The sequence below is a fragment of the Ailuropoda melanoleuca genome, chromosome 2 (genome assembly GCF_002007445.2).
Source record: "Ailuropoda melanoleuca isolate Jingjing chromosome 2, ASM200744v2, whole genome shotgun sequence".
NCBI lineage: Eukaryota > Metazoa > Chordata > Mammalia > Carnivora > Ursidae > Ailuropoda > Ailuropoda melanoleuca.
The window spans coordinates 80,985,502-81,004,331 of NC_048219.1; the positions used below are offsets into that span (position 1 = coordinate 80,985,502).

The following is an 18,830-nucleotide window of genomic DNA, read 5'->3' on the forward strand; positions in this document are numbered from 1 at the left end:
ATAATCATCATTTATGAAGTGCTCCATGTGCCGAGCACTGTGCTTAGTACATTCGTTATTACGTTTGAGTCTCACAGCTCTGACAGATTGTTATTATTACCTCCCTTTTGTAGAGGAGGAAGCTGAGACTAAACTGGTTCGGTAAGTCACCCAGGTAACAACAAACTTAGTTCCGCTTTACTCCAAAGCTTCTTCATTTAACCAGTATGCATTACTCGTTTGTGGGTAGACATAACAATAATATCAGCTAATATAACAGGATGTCAAATGCAACTTTTCCTGTCCTCCCAGAGTTTCAGCAGGGGCCTCAAAGGCCAAGATCAAAACAATAGAAGTCAAATACTTCCACATTCTCAAGAGAAGTGCAAGGCTTATAAAGTGGGGCAGACAAAACCCAGCCCTGCTAACATCAATTCCTTACCCTTGTCACAACTATGTAAAAAGAATTATAATTAGTTAATTGTAAGGATTACAAGGGACAGTATAGAGAACTTCTTCAAAGAAATTAGGCCGTGTATGCTTCCTGCCTCCTAAGGGAAAAGGAGGAGGTACTTCCTGCCTACCTCAAGCCAAGGTTCTGGAAGCTCAGGATAATCACTCAAAGTGCTTACCTTGTACCCAGAATAGGAGAGACACAGGGACTGGTAACCACTCCCGCTAAATATTAAAGACTGCTTAGGTACAACAGTCAAATTAAAATGTTTCAGCAGAAGAGGAAGTTTTATGAAATGTCACAATGTGGAAACTTACATATAAAAGCAACTTCAATTACATGAAACTTTACAATTTCATTAAATTAATGCAATGTTAGTAACTGCCCATATAATTAAATGAAGTTTATCTTAATTTTTTAATCTAATTATCCTTTTTAAAACCTCCTCTGTAGTAAGAAGTAACTGTCCCAAATTAGAGCTGTTAACTTGACAAATAGCTTCAAAATAACTTTAAAGTAACAGTTTTTATTTTTTAAAAGATTTTATTTATTTGAGATAGTGCACGCACGAGAGAGAGCGTGCGCACGTGCGCACGTGCACACGCATGCGCATGTGTGTCCGAGCATGGGGTCGGGGGCAGAGGGGACAAAGAGAGAGGGAGAAGCAGTCTCAGGACCCAGGGATCATGACCTGAGCCGAAGGCAGATGCTTAACCAACTGAGCCATCCAGGTTGCTCCAGTAACATGGTTTTTAAATCACAAACTCAGACTTGGCTAAGCTCTTCTTAGCAGCAAAATTCTAAACTTCCTATAGTGTTCAAAGGTTGAAAAAATTCTAGAAAGTAAAAAAAAAAAATTTCAAGTTTTAAATATCATAAACTACAACTACTTTTTAGAAATTTTGAAAATAGAGAAAATGAGGGGAAAACACCTCTGAGCCTACCACCTCCGGCATAATCACTGGTATATTTTGGTATATTTCCTCCCTGCCTTTTTCATAAGCATATTTTTATATAGTAGCAATTAGAGTATATATGTATTCACATCCTGCCTTTTTTTACGTTATGTAAAAAAAAAAAAGCTCATTTCAAGGTTTTAAAACTATAGACATAAGCTCTCCTAGAACCATATATTCATATCCACTGAATGTGACTTCCAATCTTATTCTAAAGCCAAAAAGCCAGAAGACCAATTTCTCAAGTTTTCAAATCCCAAAATTATACATTCAATGGATATTTTATCTCACTTGACAATATAAAAACCACAGGAAGTAAAACTGAATTCACATAGTTATTAAACATGTCTCTTCTATTCCTCAAATTACCATTTAAACACATGAAGCATTAGATCTGTAATATATTAAACTTCAGGCCCAACAATTATCACTTAGAAGCACCAAAGTTACTACCCTTCCCCTCCTCTTTCCTGGACGATCCAGCCCTAGAGCCAGTAGGTGGAACAGAGGAAGGCAGGCACCCGTGCCTGATGCTCTGGGGCCACAAGAGACCAGAGCAGGGGTCAGAGCACCAGAGCTGGAGGAGTCAGGACAGCGACTGCATGGGGGGCAGCTGGTGTGGCCTGCAGGGCCTGAAAAAGGTCAAGAGGGCGGGCCCTACAGAGGTGCGGCCCAGCACAGGATGTCAGTGCCTGAGCAAAATGAGGGGGTAGCCAGGCCGATGGGTGGGTGACCTGGGTGGACTGTCAGAACCAGGGTGGGGTGAGGAGCCGGGGCAAACTGGCACAGAGAATTGACGAGTGAAACTCAGGCTGGATTTCCACCTGTCAGTTGGGTGTCCGTGTGTAACAGACAAGCTACTCAAACAGATCACCTTGATTTAATACGGGCTGCCCCCCATCTGAAAGTAGAGCATTTCTAGGAAAACTTTCATAACCCAAACTGGTATAAAGTGAAGAACCAATTACCATTAATTTACATGGAAAATTGTTTGAGCTTTCCCAGACCCCCAAAAATAACCTCTCTTAGGCTTTCCTGATACCTTAGGACACATCTTGCTAACAGATGCACAAAATAAATTGAGCTAAAGCACAGATGCTCACCGGAAGCAGTTCAAAGCCATGGTGGCTGGATGCTGAGATGTTGAGTGTAGTTCCAGGGGAAGGAGCTGGCGTGTAGGGGTGGGGGGACCTGTGTCTATAACAGCTCAGTTCGCTGCAAAACAAATGCTTCATGCTATTTTCACTTTTTGCCTTTCTTTGTAGAAGTGAACGACCTTTTCACATTCCTTTCAGTTAGTAAAAACAGGTACTAATGTAGACTGCCCATAAAAGTGAAGCAGCCTAATGTGAACTTTCAAAAAATGGGGGAAACCTGTACCATGCAAATATTAAAAAGAATGAGGTAGAGATCTGTGTGTAGATAGGGAAAAGCGTCCAAAATAAAAGCAGAGGAAACCACCTCTGTACTATGATTCATCTCTATGTAGACTTTTAAAAAGGATATACATATGTGTATAATACACACACACACACACACACACACCCCCCTCCCTTGCCACGGTGTGAATTGGATGTTACCACAACTGACTTCTCTCTTTAGCCTCCTTCTCTGAAATGGACTGGATGGGCGAGGCCTCTTCTCTTGCTCAAAGTGGACGAAGGGGGTGGTTAGAAAGTTATCGTCTTATGATCATTTGGACTTTCTCAGTTTAGCATATGGTCGGTTCTGTCAATAAAAGTTTCATTATCGGGGCGCCTGGGTGGCACAGCGGTTAAGCATCTGCCTTTGGCTCAGGGTGTGATCCCGGCGTTATGGGATCGAGCCCCACATCAGGCTCCTCTGCTATGAGCCTGCTTCCTCCCCCACTCTCCCTGCTTGTGTTCCCTCTCCCGCTGGCTGTCTCTATCTCTATCAAATAAATAAATAAAATAAAAAAATAAAATAAAAGTTTCATTATCTTCACGATGATACTTTCTATTCAATCAGACCATACTTTAAGAAATTTTTTTATTGTCTTTGTAATAACATGACTCAATGTTTTATAAGATTAAATTTTATGGATGCTACTTACTGGATTGTGGTGGATAAGCCAGAAATCATCAATGATGGGACCAGTGAGAAGGCCCTGGAACAAGTGTTTACCCTTTATTTTTTAACTTTTTATAATGTTTGAACCTTATATAATGTTTGAACCTAAATATATTTATTGGTTTTTTTTAAATGTTAAAATAGGACCTATTTGGGTGGTAGAATAATGGGTCTTTTAAGTTGTATTCTTTGTATTTTTCCATATTATACTAAATAAATCCTGTTTTTTAAAAAGTGAACATGCATGATATTGTGGAACTATCACTTTCAATAATTCATCCTAGGGCAGTAACTGGATAAATTCACAAATATGTATATAAGAGTAGACTTTCATTTTTTTTAAGGTTTTCCCTTTTTTTTTTTTTTAAAGTAATCTCTACACCCAATGTGGGGCTTGAACTCACAAGCCCGAGATCAAGAGTCGAATGCTCTTCTGACTGAACCAGCCAGGCACCTCAAGAGTAGATTTAGATTACTGTAAAACTAAAAATAAATCTCCAATTGGGGGCTATCATTAATTGTACAGTATTATGGTAAATCCATACACCGAAATACTATTAAGTCATACCATGTTCAAAATCTATTAAGAAAAAGATGTTATAAGTGACTGTGCAGTATAAGTTAATTCAAAAATTTAGATGAATAAATAAATAAAATTTAAAAGTGAATATATACAGAAACATTAACAGTGATTATCTCTAAGTAACAGAACTATGGTTGAGTTTTCTTTTAATCTGTATTTTCTAATTTTTATTTTTATTATTTTATTTTATTTTAAAGATTTTATTTAATTATTTGACGGAGAGAGAAAGAGAGCCCAAGCGGGGTTGGGTGGGTGGCAGGCAGAGGCAGAGGGAGAAGCAGACTCCCCACTGAGCAAGGAGCCCGATGCAGGACTCAATCCCAGGACCCTGGGATCATGACCTGAGCCAAAGGCAGACATCTAACCAACTGAGCCACCCAGGCACACGTGTATTTTCTAATTTTGAAAAACAAACATAAATCACTTGTATAGCATTTGTTACCAAAAAAGGTAACTTACTTTTTAGAAGATTCATCAAATATGGATGGCCTGAGCACCCACTTCATATAAGGCGTTTGGGAATTAAAACAGCAGTAACAGTAGTTGAGCTTTACTAAGTAACTATTATGCGCCAATCACTTCAGTCACTTTATCTCAATTAATTTTCAGAGCACCTCTTTGGGGTAGTAGATCAGCTAGGATTAAGTTTGGGTACAGATTACTTAAAAACTGTAAATAGCAGTGGCTTAACCAATATTTGTTAAACAAAAAGATGTCTGTTTCTCTGCCACTTAAATTAAGAGAGAGTAGGCAGCCTAAGGCGCCCCCAGGGCCTCAGGCTCCAGTGTTTCTGCTATGTCATCCTCAATATATAAATTCTCTCTTCACGATCACTTCATGGTTCAAACTAGCTGTTGGAGCTCCAGCTATTACATCTGCATTCCAGGAAATAGAAAAGAAAAAAGGCAACTCTATTAAAGCAGCCTTCCTGGAAGTCCCGTATAATACTTCAGCTTACTGCGCACTGACCAGGACTTAAGTCCCATGTACAGATGAATGTGTGGCTGGGAAATATAATCATTCATCTTTTTTTTTTTTTAAAGATTTTTTTTTTTTTTGGACAGAGAGAGAGATAGCCAGTGAGAGAGGGAACACAAGCAGGGGAAGTGGGAGAGGAAGGAGCAGGCTCCCAGCGGAGGAGCCCGATGTGAGGCTCGATCCCAGGACCCTGGGATCACGCCCTGAGCCGAAGGCAGACGCTTAACGACTAAGCCACCCAGGCGCCCCCAATCATTCATCTTTTAATCTTGCAATGTGCCCAGCTAAAAAATTGAGTTCTGTTTCTTTGGAGCATGGATAGTAGAGAAGGCAAAAAATCTCTGCCACGGGCAGCTTATTTTTTTCCTCATTTGCAGACAGAAAACAGTGGTGCAGAGTCACATGGTTGAGTGGCAGAGACTGCCACCAGTCTACGTACCTTTCACTCCATATCATGTCCCATTAGAAAATCAATACATGAAAATAAAATACAAACACACTCACAGGAAATTTATATATAATTGTAGGCAGTTTATTATTAAATGAGACTGGATAGATGAGAAAGCATTTACCAAAAGAACAGAACTAAAAGGCATTCCTGACAACTAGGACAACAGTAACAAGTATTTCTCTTGTTTTTAAGTAATCTCTTTGCCCACTGTGGGGCTGGAACTCACAGCCCTGAGATCAAGATACCCATGCTCTACTGACTGATCCCAAAAATATTTCTGAAGCACTTACGTGACAAGAGTTTTCCAAGATCTGTAATTTTTTTCCTTTTTTTTTAGTGTAACATATATAAAGCACATAAAGCCCACTGATCCTAAGTGTACAGCTCAAAGAACTTTTACAGATGAACCCACTTGTGTAACCACCATCCAGCACACCTCAGGTACCCTCGTGTCCCTTTCTAGTCAGTAACCATCACCAATCTGATTTTTCTACCCATGGGTTAGTTTTGCCTTTTCTTTATTTTATTTATTTTTTATTTGAGAGAGAGAGAGAGAGTGAATGAGAAAGAGAGAGCACAGGCAGGAGGCGGGGAGAGGGAGAAGCAGACTCCCTGCTGAGCAGGGAGCCCGATGCGGGGCTGGATCCCAGGACGCTGAAAGCCAAAAGCAGAGGCTTAACCGAGGAGCCACCCAAGTGCCCCCAGGTCAGTCCTCTTGTATCACAGATGGTAATTTCAGTCACAAATGTAGATAAAAGATGGGAGAAAATGCCAGGAGTGTGTGGAATTGTGGAAGCCAAAGGAGGAGAATCCTTCAAACAGAAAAGAATGATCAACGGATACACCATCAAAAGGTCAAATAAGGTAGGGACGTCTGGGTCGCTCAGCCTGCTGAGCATCTGACTCTTGGTTTCAGCTCAGGTCATGACCTCAGCGTCCTGGGATGAAGCCCTGTGTCAGGCTCCGCACTCAGCAGGGAGTCTGCTTAAGACTTTTCTCGATCTCTCCCTTCCCTCTGTCCCCCTTCCCCCCCTCCAGCTTGCACTTGCACTCCCTCTCTCTCTCTGAGATAAATAAATAAAACAAGGTTTAAAAAAAATTTTTTTTTAAAAAGGTGAAATCAGGTAAAGACTTGAGTGTCCATTAGTCATTAGGACCTGGGCAAGAGCAGGTCAGTGGCATGGAGGAAGCTAAAGGGAGGTCATAGTGAACTGAGAAGGGAATGGGAAAAAAAGAAAGGAAACAGCAACTGGAGACAACCTTGACTCTAAAGGAGTTTGCCCAGGTAGGCAAGTGGACAACAGAGTAGTAGCTAACCAGGAACACAGGGTTCAGGAAAGCCTTTTTTTTTCCCCCTGGGTAGAAAAGAATTAAGCTTGTTTCAACACTGGTGAAAAGGAGTCAGCAGAAAAACAAAGGTCTGAGAGCAAACCCCAAAAGGGAGAGAGGGTGTGGCACCCAACTGGAGCTGTGGGGGTGAGCATTTGACAGGAAGAGGGACAGCTCTTCCACTGGAACAGAAGGGAATGAGGAAAGAAAGGTAAGGATGCAGTTGTATTTGTAGAAGGTGGAAGGGCTGTACACTGATGAACTTTCCCCTCCGATGGCTGCTATTTTCCCTTAGAAATAACCGGTGAGATCATCTGCTGAGAGTAAAGTGAGAGAGGGAAAAACCAAGGTTGGAGAAGGTTTAAGACAGGAGTGGTGTAGAAAAAAGAAGCAAGAATCTACATGTTCCCTAAGCAGAGAGTTTTTAAAAAGCAGAGTCAGGAACTGAATTTTTGAGAACATGAAACATGACTAGAAACTGTAAATGAGCAGAAACAACAAAAGCAGGTAATGAGTGGGCAAAAGACTAGTGAGAGCTGACAGGGTCAAGATAATGTGGACTATAGGTATCATGGTAGGAATATGTTCCAAAAAGAAAAGGAAGAGGCACATAGGCGTCTTTTAAGTAAGGAGACTAAAGACTGAGAAAGGTCCTTATTTTTGCTGAGAGGGCATTAATTAATGGCATCAAAAGGACAGTAAGGACAGATAATAGCTAGCTAAAGCTAAGGAAGACAATCAGCAAGCGAATGCAGCAACAATAAATACAACAGCCATTATAAAATCAGTGAGAAGAATAAAAACAAAAGGGGCAAGCAATTTCAAACACAGTGTTTTAAAGTTGGGGGAAAACCTATACATTTTTAAAAACTGCAGCCAAAAAAAAAAAAAAAGAAGAAGAAGAAGGATAAGTACATGGAAGAGGGTTTGGGGAAACTTAAGTCTCATGGAAGAAAGAGGCTTAGGCATCGGAGCATATGGCAGCTCTCACAGAAGTGGAAGACAGACAAGAAGCTGCATGTAGTATGGTGAAGACTCAGACCAACTCAGGCCAACTTTCTCTACCAAGTCAGTGAAGCCTGCTCACGGTGCACCAGGACTTAATCTATGAAAAGAAAATGCCTGGCAATTTTAGAGAAAAAGCCTGGCTGCTTGAGGTCAAACTCTTTAAGAGCTGCTCACCGACGTGGACAGTTCATAGATGAATGGTTGGATACCTGATTGAAGTTGGATCAGCATGACTCATAGAGGATCTGGCCTACGTGATGCTTTGTCTCCCTCCTAAATCTGGGCCTAAGAGTGAACAAAATAAGCTGGAGCAAAGACAGGAAAACTAGTGATTCTGTCCACGCAGGGGAATGCCTTGCTTCTTGGTATGCATAACAGAAGATCAGGGGAGCCAAACAACCTGGTGATATGACAAGGGCAAAACTGAAGTCTTGGGCACTGGGTAAAGGAGAGGACTGCTTGTGGGGAGAAACTGGGCTTGAGGGAATCAGTAAACACAAGGAAAGTAGGAACACGTGATATCCACAGGGGAGGGGATAGAGCGGGCAATCATAAGTTTTCTGGGGAGATGGAAAACCAAAGAGAGATCATCTAAGGGCAGTAACAGCAGAAGTGTACGTTGGTCTGGTTTTATAGAATGTGCACGCACCACCCCCAAGATTCTTGAGCCTGCTTAGTGAGAGAGGACTGCCTATTGAGTCGAGTCCTTCCTCTTGCACTACAGGCCACTGTTTCATGAACAGTCTTTAACCAAACCCATGGCAAGAAATACATTTGTTGTCACAACACACACACATACACACACAAACACACACACCCCTGAAACAGAAATTGCACAAAATAATTACTCTTACTACATATAATAAAGTTAAAACATAAAGTTAATATCAAATATTATGTTACCATGATGCAAATACATTTAAAATTCCCAAATAAATATGTAAAAATTAAAATTAGAAAAGAGTCAATGTAATGCAATGAGTAAACTTTCCCGTTCATAAATTAATTCCAATCTGGAAAACACACGAAGACAATGCTACGTACTTATCAGGTTCACTATAGAGTCTTTTATTCTTTTGCTTTAAATTGGGTCAGGGTTGAAAATCCTAGTTGAAACAATAAGTTGGTGTGAATGGCAAAAATAGTACTACATTCTTTCTACTTTGCAATGGAAATTCTTTGGTCTTAATACAACATGATGATAAGCGATGTCATATAATCATTCTTCACAGTAAATGAAGAACTAAGCCACAAAAATTCATTTTCTTGACAAATTAAAAGCACAGTGCAACTTACAGTGTCAGTGATCCCATCACTTAGGACTGTGATATCTGTATCAGACTATAGCCACCTTATCGGCATTGATGAAACATCCCATAATGGTACAGAATGGAGGTATGTCATCACTAAGAGGTGAAATTTTAATTTTTAGCTGATTTATCATCAAAAATCATAAACAAAACATCAATGCATTCTCTTTCTTAAAAAAATATTTTAGTTATTTATTTGAGATAGAGAGAAAGCATGAGTATGAGCAGGGGAGAAGGCCAGAAGGAGAGGCAGACTCAGGCTCTCCACTGAGCAGGGAACTCGATCCCAGGACCCTGGGATCATGACCTGAGCAGAAAGCAGATGCTTAACTGACTAAGCCACCCAGGTGCCCTCATCCATGCATTCTAAATGAATACTTTTTTCCAAGAGATATGTAGCCATTTTTCTCTTATGCCACTGGTAGGCAACTAAATAAAACAATAATGAATCTTTCCCAGGAATGGTCCTTGAATAAAAAGGAAACAGATAATTTTACATTTTTTTCTTTGAAAATACTTGAAAAGGCCTACTGAAAAGTCCAGTTCACTATGTTTCCAAGAATCTTTCTAATTTTAAAGATTTTTAGCTTCCATCTGCAACATTTATACAAATACAAAAACCTGTCATTTTAGTCAGGTTTTGCACACTTGATAAACCCGTATTTTAAGTAATTTTCATTAAAAGTCTTAGACTCTTTCTCAGTTCACTATTTTCTCAACATTTTCGTACTTGCAAATGCAGGTATTGAACATGTTTCTGGATTCTTTACTTCATGTTTTCTTCTTCTAATAGTTAAATAATAAATTCCATGGGCAAACTGATCGAATTTGCTTTTAAATTATAATTATCAGGGGTGCCTGGGTGGCTCAGTTGGTTAAGCATGTGCCTTGGGCTCGGGTCATGACTCTGGTGTCCTGGGATCAAGCCCCGGAGCGGGGAGCCTCCTTCTCCCTCTCCCTCTGGCCTTCTCCCCTGCTCGTGCAATTTCTCTCTCTCTCAAATAAGTAAAATCTTTTTAAAAAATTACAATTATCAATGAACTCTTAAAAATATCACAATTTAAGAATGCATTTAAGGTTTGGGGCGCCTGGATGACTCAGTTGGTTAAGCGTCTGCCTTTGGCTCAGGTCATGACCCCAGGGTCCTGGGATCCAGCCCCTTGTCAGGCTCCCTGCTCAGCGGGGGGTGTGCTTCTGCCTCTACCCCCGACTCATGCTCCCTCGTGTTCTCTCTCTCTTGAATAAACAAATAAAATCTTAAAAAAAAAAAGAACACATTTAAAGTTCAAAAATAACACTTGGTGAGACATCATGTCACTGTTTTCACCCGCAGCCAAGATCATTTTGCTACATTTTGCTTGACCTTGAATTATGCTAATCGAATTGTGTGCAATGATAACCACTGTATTATGACCATGTGCAAATGGACCATCACTTTAATTCACCTAATGTCCTCTTTTGTTCCGTGTTACCCCTTACAGTGGAAGTAGGGACAGGGAAAAGGGAGTTTGCAGTAAACACTGTTGCTGAGCGGGCTGCGGGATCTCCTCCCAGCAGGTCCTATTATCATTGGCTTTAATGGACTCCTACACAGTCAGAGTATCAAAGAATACAGATAAATATTAAATACAAAATTATGCTTCATACTGCTAAGTAACCAATTCAAACATATCCTAGATAGCTGGAGACCTTTGTTTTTTTCACTCCAGTGGAAAAAAGAAAGAGGAAAAAAAAAAGCACATCTCTTTTAAGTAGCTGCAAGAATAACACACACACACACACGCACACACCAATCTGTCCTAAATTTTAACATCCACACAGAAAAAACTCCACACATATGCCATTTCTATGAATTTGAACTCTGAAGGAAAATTAATAATTTTCCTCCATGTCCACTGTTGTAAACATTTATCATTGCTATAAAACCTTGAAAGTCAGAAATTTAACTTAAAAAAATAGAGCATAAATAATAACTTTTAACTAATATAAGTGGCTTAATATTGCCTGAACTGAATGCTAAAAAGTCTCTTTTCAGGCTGCTACCCAGGAATCTAAGACTTATAAGGAAAAAAATATTGAATTTCCTTCTCACAAATAGGGGATGTAAGAGAAACATCTGGAATAGCTAGAAGTGAAAAAATAAGGACTTTAAATTTCCTTCTCTTATCTCACCATCATTTACTTAAGCCTTCAATCTTACAACCTGCTATAATGCCCATGAAGTGAAGAAAAATTTCATGTTTTGCTTTCCTTAGGATAAAAATTACTCATTTAAGTCAGAGAGGAAAAAGACAAAAAAGATTCCATCCTGTCTAACCCTCTGGGAACCAGTGCAGGACACTCCTTCAAGTTTTGGTCTTTTATTTCATCCAGTTTTCAATATTCCCATTTTCACTGAGGCCAACAGACCACTGTTTAACTGGTTTAGTAAGGAGCACTGAATACTGAAAAATATTTTCAAATATATTTTTGATCCTGACATTGTACAAGTTAGTCTATTTCTCTGTGTCTCAGGTTCCAAAAACAATAAAGGGAATATTTCCTGCCTACTCTATAAGAGAAATGGGGGATAAATTTAAAATTTTCATGTTCCTGGGGCACCTGGGTGGCTCAGTTTTTGAGCGTCTGCCTTTGGCTCAGGTTGTGACCCCAGGGTCCTGGGATCGAGCCCCTCATCGGGCTCCCTGCTCCGCTGGGAGCCTGCTTCTTCCTCTCCCACTCCCCCTGCTTGTGTTCCCTCTCTCGCTGGCTGTCTCTCTCTCTGTCAAATAAATAAAATAAAATCTTTAAAAAAAATAAAAAATAAAAAAAATAAAATTTTCATGTTTCCAGGGGCGCCTGGGTGGCACAGCGGTTAAGCGTCTGCCTTCGGCTCAGGGCGTAATCCCGGCGTTATGGGATCGAGCCCCACATCAGGCTCCTCCGCTATGAGCCTGCGTCTTCCTCTCCCACTCCCCCTGCTTTTGTTCCCTCTCTCGCTGGCTGTCNGCTATGAGCCTGCTTCTTCCTCTCCCACTCCCCCTGCTTTTGTTCCCTCTCTCGCTGGCTGTCTCTATCTCTGTCAAATAAAAAAAAAATTATTAAAAAAAAAATTTTCATGTTTCCAGCAGGAGGTGCAACTTTGAAGAACTTTTATTTTTATTTTTATTTAAATTCAATTAGCCAACATATAGTACATCATTAGTCCCAGATGTAGTGAAGAACTTTTTTGTTTTTAAATAAATTACAAATCTAAGTACTTAAAAAAACGCCCCTTATGACAGGATCAACCAAATGTGGCCCACCACCTGTTTTTATATAGCCTCTGAGCAAAGACTGGTTTTTATTTTTATTTTTTATTTTATTTGTTTTTAAAGATTTTATTTATTTATTTGACAGAGAGAGAGACAGCCAGCGAGAGAGGGAACACAAGCAGGGGAAGTGGGAGAGGAAGAAGCAGGCTCATAGCAGAGGAGCCTGATGGCGGGGCTCGATCCCAGGGCTCTGGGATCACGCCCTGAGCTGAAGGCAGACGCTTAACAACTGAGCCACCCAGGCGCCCCTGGTTTTTATTTTTAAATGGTTGAAAAAATAATCAAAACTTTTAATATTCTCTGACATGTGAAAATTCTATGAAATTCAAATTTCAGTATCCGTAAATAAACTCTAATTGGAACACAGCCCATGCTCTTTCATTGAAATATGACTCTTTTCAGCAGGTTTGAGTACTGACAGAGATGTATGGCCCACAAAGTCTAAAATATTTACTATCTAAGTCCTTTATGGAAAAAGTTTGCCCCTCCCTGCCTTAAGAGACCATACATTTATTTGAATGACACTACAAATTAGGAAAATATTTTTGAAAGTCCGTTTTTGAAAATGCTTTCAAAGCCATAACTTATTCTTTTGAGTCTCCTCAGTGGTGGTAAACCTTCATTCTTTGATTATGAGTATGAATTCTGGAGATGGCTAAGCCACCTGGAGCCAAAGCTGAGTAAGACTGGCTATCAAGATGAATCAACCAAGAAACACGTATCAATAATCTATATTTACCGGAAGCGAAGATCTCTTCTGAAAAAAAGCACTATCTCTGACTTTCAATCACGTGAAGGTATAGTCAAAGGTTTTCATAGCTTTGATTCAAGATAAATAGGATATATATGCATGGAAATAGGAAGTACAGAGGAGGGGGTCACCAGGTGGCTCAGTAAGTTAAGCGTCGGACTCCCGATCTCTGCTCAGGTCTTGATCTCAGAGTCATGAGAAGGAAGAAAAAGAAAGAAAGAAAAGAATGAAAAGAAAGAAAGAAAGAAAGAAAGAAAAGAAGGAAGGAAGGAAGGAAGGAAGGAAGGAAGGAAGGAAGGAAGAAAGGAAGAAAGAAAGGAAGGAAGGAAGGAAGGAAGGAAGGAAGGAAGGAAGAAAGAAAGAAAGAAAGAAAGAAAGAAAGAAAGAAAGAAAAAAGAAAAGAAAAGAAAAGAAAAGAAAAAAGAAAAGAAAAGAAAAGAAGAAAAAGAACAGAGGAGGAAAAATAATTCTGTAATAAAACTAGAAAATCTACCTTCTTGTGTGGCTGCGAATATGCTGTTAAGTTTTTTTGTTTTGTTTTGTTTTACAAAGAGCAACTCCAGTAATACTTTGGGCAACAGCCTTTGGAATAAATGAACGACTCCCAAATAAAATTTTATTTATTTATTTATTTTTATATTTTATTTTGAAGTAATCTCTACACCCAACGTGGGGCCCGAACTCACAACCCCAGGAGATTAAGAGTTACATGCTCCACCAACTGAACCAGCCAGGTGCCCCCCCTCACTGCCCAAATAAAATTTTAAAAGAACAGGATTCACTGGGTTGTAAAAGTTGCTTAACCTTCAATTAAAACCCACCTTATTGATTTATAATCACAAGTTATAAGACAAAATTAGCATCAATCAATCAACCAGTAGTTCCTTCCACTCATACGAAACAAACCACATTTATCCATGGCCCTCTTCTCTTCTGATTCCATATGCTCTCCCTGAGCAATTTCATCTGCTCTTAAGACTTCAAGTACCACTTACTCGCTAACTCAGAAATCTGAATCGCCAATCTCAGCCTCCCTCCTGGGTTCTGGATCCTCCCCTGACATCTCTACCCGAAATGTCCAGAGATACTTCAAACTCAACATGTTCAAAACTGAAACAACGCTCTTCCTCCCACATTAAAAAATAAAACAAGGTCCTCTAACCACAGTTTCCCAAGCTAAGAAACAAAGTCATTTACTTTTCTGTTCACCTTCAAAGCCAATCACTTTTTAAGCCCTGTAAATTCTCCATATTCATCATCCTGTCCTCTCCTCTTCACCTCTATTACGATTTTCCCACTCCAGGGGCTTACCCTCTCTTATCTGGACTATTTCCATACCATTAGCCTTCTAACTTATCTCTCTCTCTTTTGCCTCTCTCCATCCAATCCAGTCTCCGTCCCATACCACCACGTTATCTGTCTTCATTACGTAAAATCCTTCACTAGCTCTCCATTGTCTTTAGAATCGAGTCCAAAGTTCCTAGCATGATACACAAGCTCTTCACTGTGTGACCCCAGCAGACTTCTTTTTTCTCTTTCTGAGTCATAACTTTTTACTTACCTATAACTATATGTTGTTTTACAACACATTCTGTATTTCAAAGTATTAAAACTACCTTTAACACCACATTCTATAGTGAACGATTTTGCCAAACTGGACAAACCTTCATTATTTCAAATGAGAGGCACTGAAACCCCATGCTTACCTCTTTTTCTAGCAATTTCAGTGATCCTAACCTGGTTAGCAATCAAGCTCAGCAATTTTCTTTTTCCAGTTTATTTCTAAGCACCCCCTTTAGTCCAACCTCTCATCTCCATATACTCTGACCTTTATTTTTTTAAACAGACTTTAAGATTTTTTAGAATTTATTTATTTATTTATTTGAGAGAGACCACAGGAGCGGGGAGGAGGGGCAGAGGGAGAGGGAGAAGCAGACTCCCCCCTGAGCAGGGAGCCCAAAGCGGGACTCGATCCCAGGACCCTAGGATCATGACCTGAGTCAAAGGCAGATGCTTAACCAACTAAGCCACCTAGGTGCCCACACTCTGACCTTCAGTCAATAAACTACAACATATTCCTCACATATACCATATATTTTCACATAATATTCCTGTTTTCATCCGCAAATTCTGTTCCCTTCCCTAACTCGGTTAACTCCTATTCCTCCTTCAAAGTTCCAAATTCAAATGTGGTATCTTCTCTCTAATCTTCCTCCTCATCATATATACAATTACTTTCCCCCATCACTGTTCCCACTAAATTCTATCTCTATCTCTCTTATAACTCTTATCACACTGAAATTGTAGGGACTTATTTACATGCCTGGTTAGAAGCTTCTTGAAGGGAGGGAAGCATTTTCTTTTCTTGAATCTAACATTTAACTTATGGTCTGAGAACAGACATTTTAAACTTCTTATTGAAAAATAATCAACTCTTCTATTATTAAGATAATGCCATAATTGTAGTAACTGAGTGACTGAGAGTTCAGAACAAAAGAATCCGTCATTCACCAGTGGAAAAATGCTCTTATATACAAAGTATAATTAAATTATAGCTTGGATAAACCTCCATCCACATCTTGCAATACCAGTTTCTCTCTCTCTGCTTCTTTCTTTCCTTCTTTTAATAGAAGTCTTTACAGAACTCTCTCTCTTTTCTTTTTAAGATTTTATTTTATTTATTTGACAGAGAGAGAGACAGCCAGCGAGAGAGGGAACACAAGCAGGGGGAGTAGGAGAGGAAGAAGCAGGCTCCCAGCGGAGCAGGGAGCCCAATGTGGGGCTCGATCCCTGAGCCACCCAGGCGCCCCATTTACAGAACTCTCTTAAACACACATTGGATTTTACTGGTATTTCACTCACAGAATTTGAAACTCAGTACAACGCAAAAGTTAGGATTAGGATTTTTGGAGTCTGTCTGGTCTGAATGCTGGCCTTGCTGCCTCGGCTGTTTGATAGGGGATTACTCAGCCTCTGTGTCTCTCAGTGAGGACACCAAAATAACGACACCCCTCATGGTGCTGTTGTAAGATTAAATAAGCTAATGCATGTAAAGAATTTAGAACACTGCCTGGCTCAGAGTAGGTCCCAATAAATGCTGACTGATGTTATTATGTTTTAAAAAAAGCTTTCTCACTACTTATTTTAGCCCACTTGGTAGAGTGTTAGCCTCCCAGAAGGAAGGAATTGTTTTCTGCTCATACACAAATACAATAGAAGTGCTAAAACTGTGCCTTGGAATATAATAGGTGCTCAATAAATAATGTGACTATAAGGCTTTAGACCTCCAAGATGAACAAATATTAAATTACAGCAAAATTTATATATGGAGTACATATTGAAAATGATGTTTTAAGTAGTTTCAAAACACCCATCTTCCACTGAAATGCTGAAACGTAAAGCTTTTAAAGCAACACAAAAATTATATTCACTAGGAACTTGCCCTTTACTCCATTTGATTTGCTCTTAGTATCCAGTGGTCTAAAATTCTTGTCTGTAACATAAGACAGGTCATTTAAAATACAATTTCCAGGTTTAGAAAACTCTCTTGTCACATCAAGAAAACTAACATTCTTCCTTTACATCTGCATTTAAAAAATCTATTGCCACAGTCAACACACACAGACACAAAAAAAACCCTAATGAAAGGCCAAGAGACACAATTACTACATTTCCTGGTTTCTGCCTGGGAAACTACTTCAAAACATGCCTACAAGTATCCCCAGTAAAAGTCTGCTGGTTACAAACTGCTATTCCCTTTTTTATTTCCATTTTCCCCCTAAGACCTCTCTCATACATTCCCACATCCATAGAAAAGAAAGCAGATACCTATAATAAAGGCTGTACAAAAAAAATACAGCTACATATTAATTTTGTTTTGAAGGACTAAAATCTTACAAAAGCAGATGAAAGTCTTAATCTGAAACAATATTCCCAGCTTACTTTACCAGATAATTTAAACATTTACTTAAAGCAAAAAAGTAGATTATCTGATTGATACCAAACTTCATGATAAATAATTCAGTAACAATGTGTAGATAATATGTGCTATTCTAGAAAGATTCATTGATCAGTTAAAAATGGACCACACTTCAAACAATGGTGATTTTGGGGGGGAGGGAAAAAAAGAGCTTAAACAATTCATTTACTCACTAAACAGAGATTTAAAACTTTATCTAAAACATTGGAGGTGAATCACTAGCTTCGGGGTAAAGGTTTACAGAGTGCCTACTATGTGCCTGGCATTTCCTAGTTGCTTTACATAATATGCTTGCAGCTGGTGCACAGATTACAATACCTAACATTTACAGACTCCTCTCACTCATGTCCCTTGACCCTCAGAATACCCCTAGGCGCGAACATCCCAGATTTACAGCTAAGGAAACAGAGAACCAGAAAAGTCGATTTGATCGTGGTATCACATCTGTTCTGTGGGCCCTGGCCGAGACTCCAGCCCTTGACTCATCATCTAATCATCATCTGCTATACTAGTTACTCAAAAGTTCTTAGATGTTCCACTGTCCAATTTTAAAATCAAAATCCTACTGGACGACTTTCAATGCTGTGCTCGTCAGATGCCGTTAAGAATCAAAACACACAAAAAGCAAGAATGTTTAAAAGTCCATCGACTGAGCCTGCCGACGTTCAAGCTCCCCGGCTAATCCCGGCGGGAGACAGCCTCGCGTTTCCTCGGGATGAGGCGCTCCCTTTTCCCTGCCCTAGGACTGCCGAGCGCCCCCGGTCCCCGAGGTGAGCGGCGGGGAGGTGCCCGGCCGGGCTCCGCCACAGCCACCGCGGGCCACGAGCGGGGCTCCCAAGGCCTGTCGTCGCGGGGCGCGGGGTCCGACATCGCGCGTCCCTCGGGGCCGGGGAGGAGCCCAGACTGCGGGGCCGGGGCGGACAGCTGCGCCGGCCGGCTCCCGCACTGCCAGCCCGGCTCCCGACGCCCGGCGTGCGACATCTACCGCCGCGAGGGGCCGAGGCCCCCGCATCAGAGCCCGCCCCGGATCGCCTCAAGCCTACCTGCCCTCGGTTTCCACGCCGCCCCGGCGGCCGGGCTGCGAAGCTCCCCTCCTCTCCGCGGAGGCGCCAGGTCTCCGCGTTCCCCACTCAGGGTTGGCTCGGTCCCGCCCCCGCAGGCCCTGCGGAGGCCCCGCCCCTCTCGGCGGAGGCCCCGCCCCCACCCGGCAAAGCCCGGTTTTTATTGGCTCCTCTTCCCACCCCTCACGCTTTGGCCCGTTCCCCGGCACCGCCCGAAAACCGTCGAGGGGGGAACCGCCCCCGTTCCAGTCGGCCTCGGGGCCAGAACCTTGCCCCGGATCTTGGTGGCCCTGACTTCTTTCCCAGGCCCTTGCTAAGCACCCCACCCCACCTCCCCCCGCCCCATTCCGCCCCACCCCATCCCACTCCTCCCCACCCCACCCCTCCTCACCAGAGCCTCTTGGATCTGAGGACCAAAAGCTTCCCACATCTGTTCACAGAGAGGTACCAAAATAGAAGACTGCCAGAAAGAGAGGTGTTTGGTTACACATCACAGATGACTGTCACAAGCCAATTTAGCCAAAGCAGTAAAAGCTGCATATCCCACACCGTTGTGAAACCAGGAGCTGTAGACAATGAAACGGGAATTACCTTCTATGGGGGGGGG

At 41.1% G+C, this 18,830-nt stretch overlaps 1 protein-coding gene across 2 annotated transcripts in view; it reads right to left on the bottom strand.

The window, feature by feature from the left end:
- Nucleotides 1-18,313, bottom strand: part of DENND2C (DENN domain containing 2C) — a 78,881-nt gene extending 60,568 nt beyond the window's left edge. For both annotated transcript variants that reach the window (XM_034654149.1, XM_034654143.1), the window contains exon 1: nucleotides 18,206-18,313. The gene's annotated coding sequence lies outside the window, so the exon portion shown is untranslated. The remainder of the gene's footprint in view (nucleotides 1-18,205) is intronic.
- Between the last annotated feature and the right edge of the window lie 517 nt (nucleotides 18,314-18,830).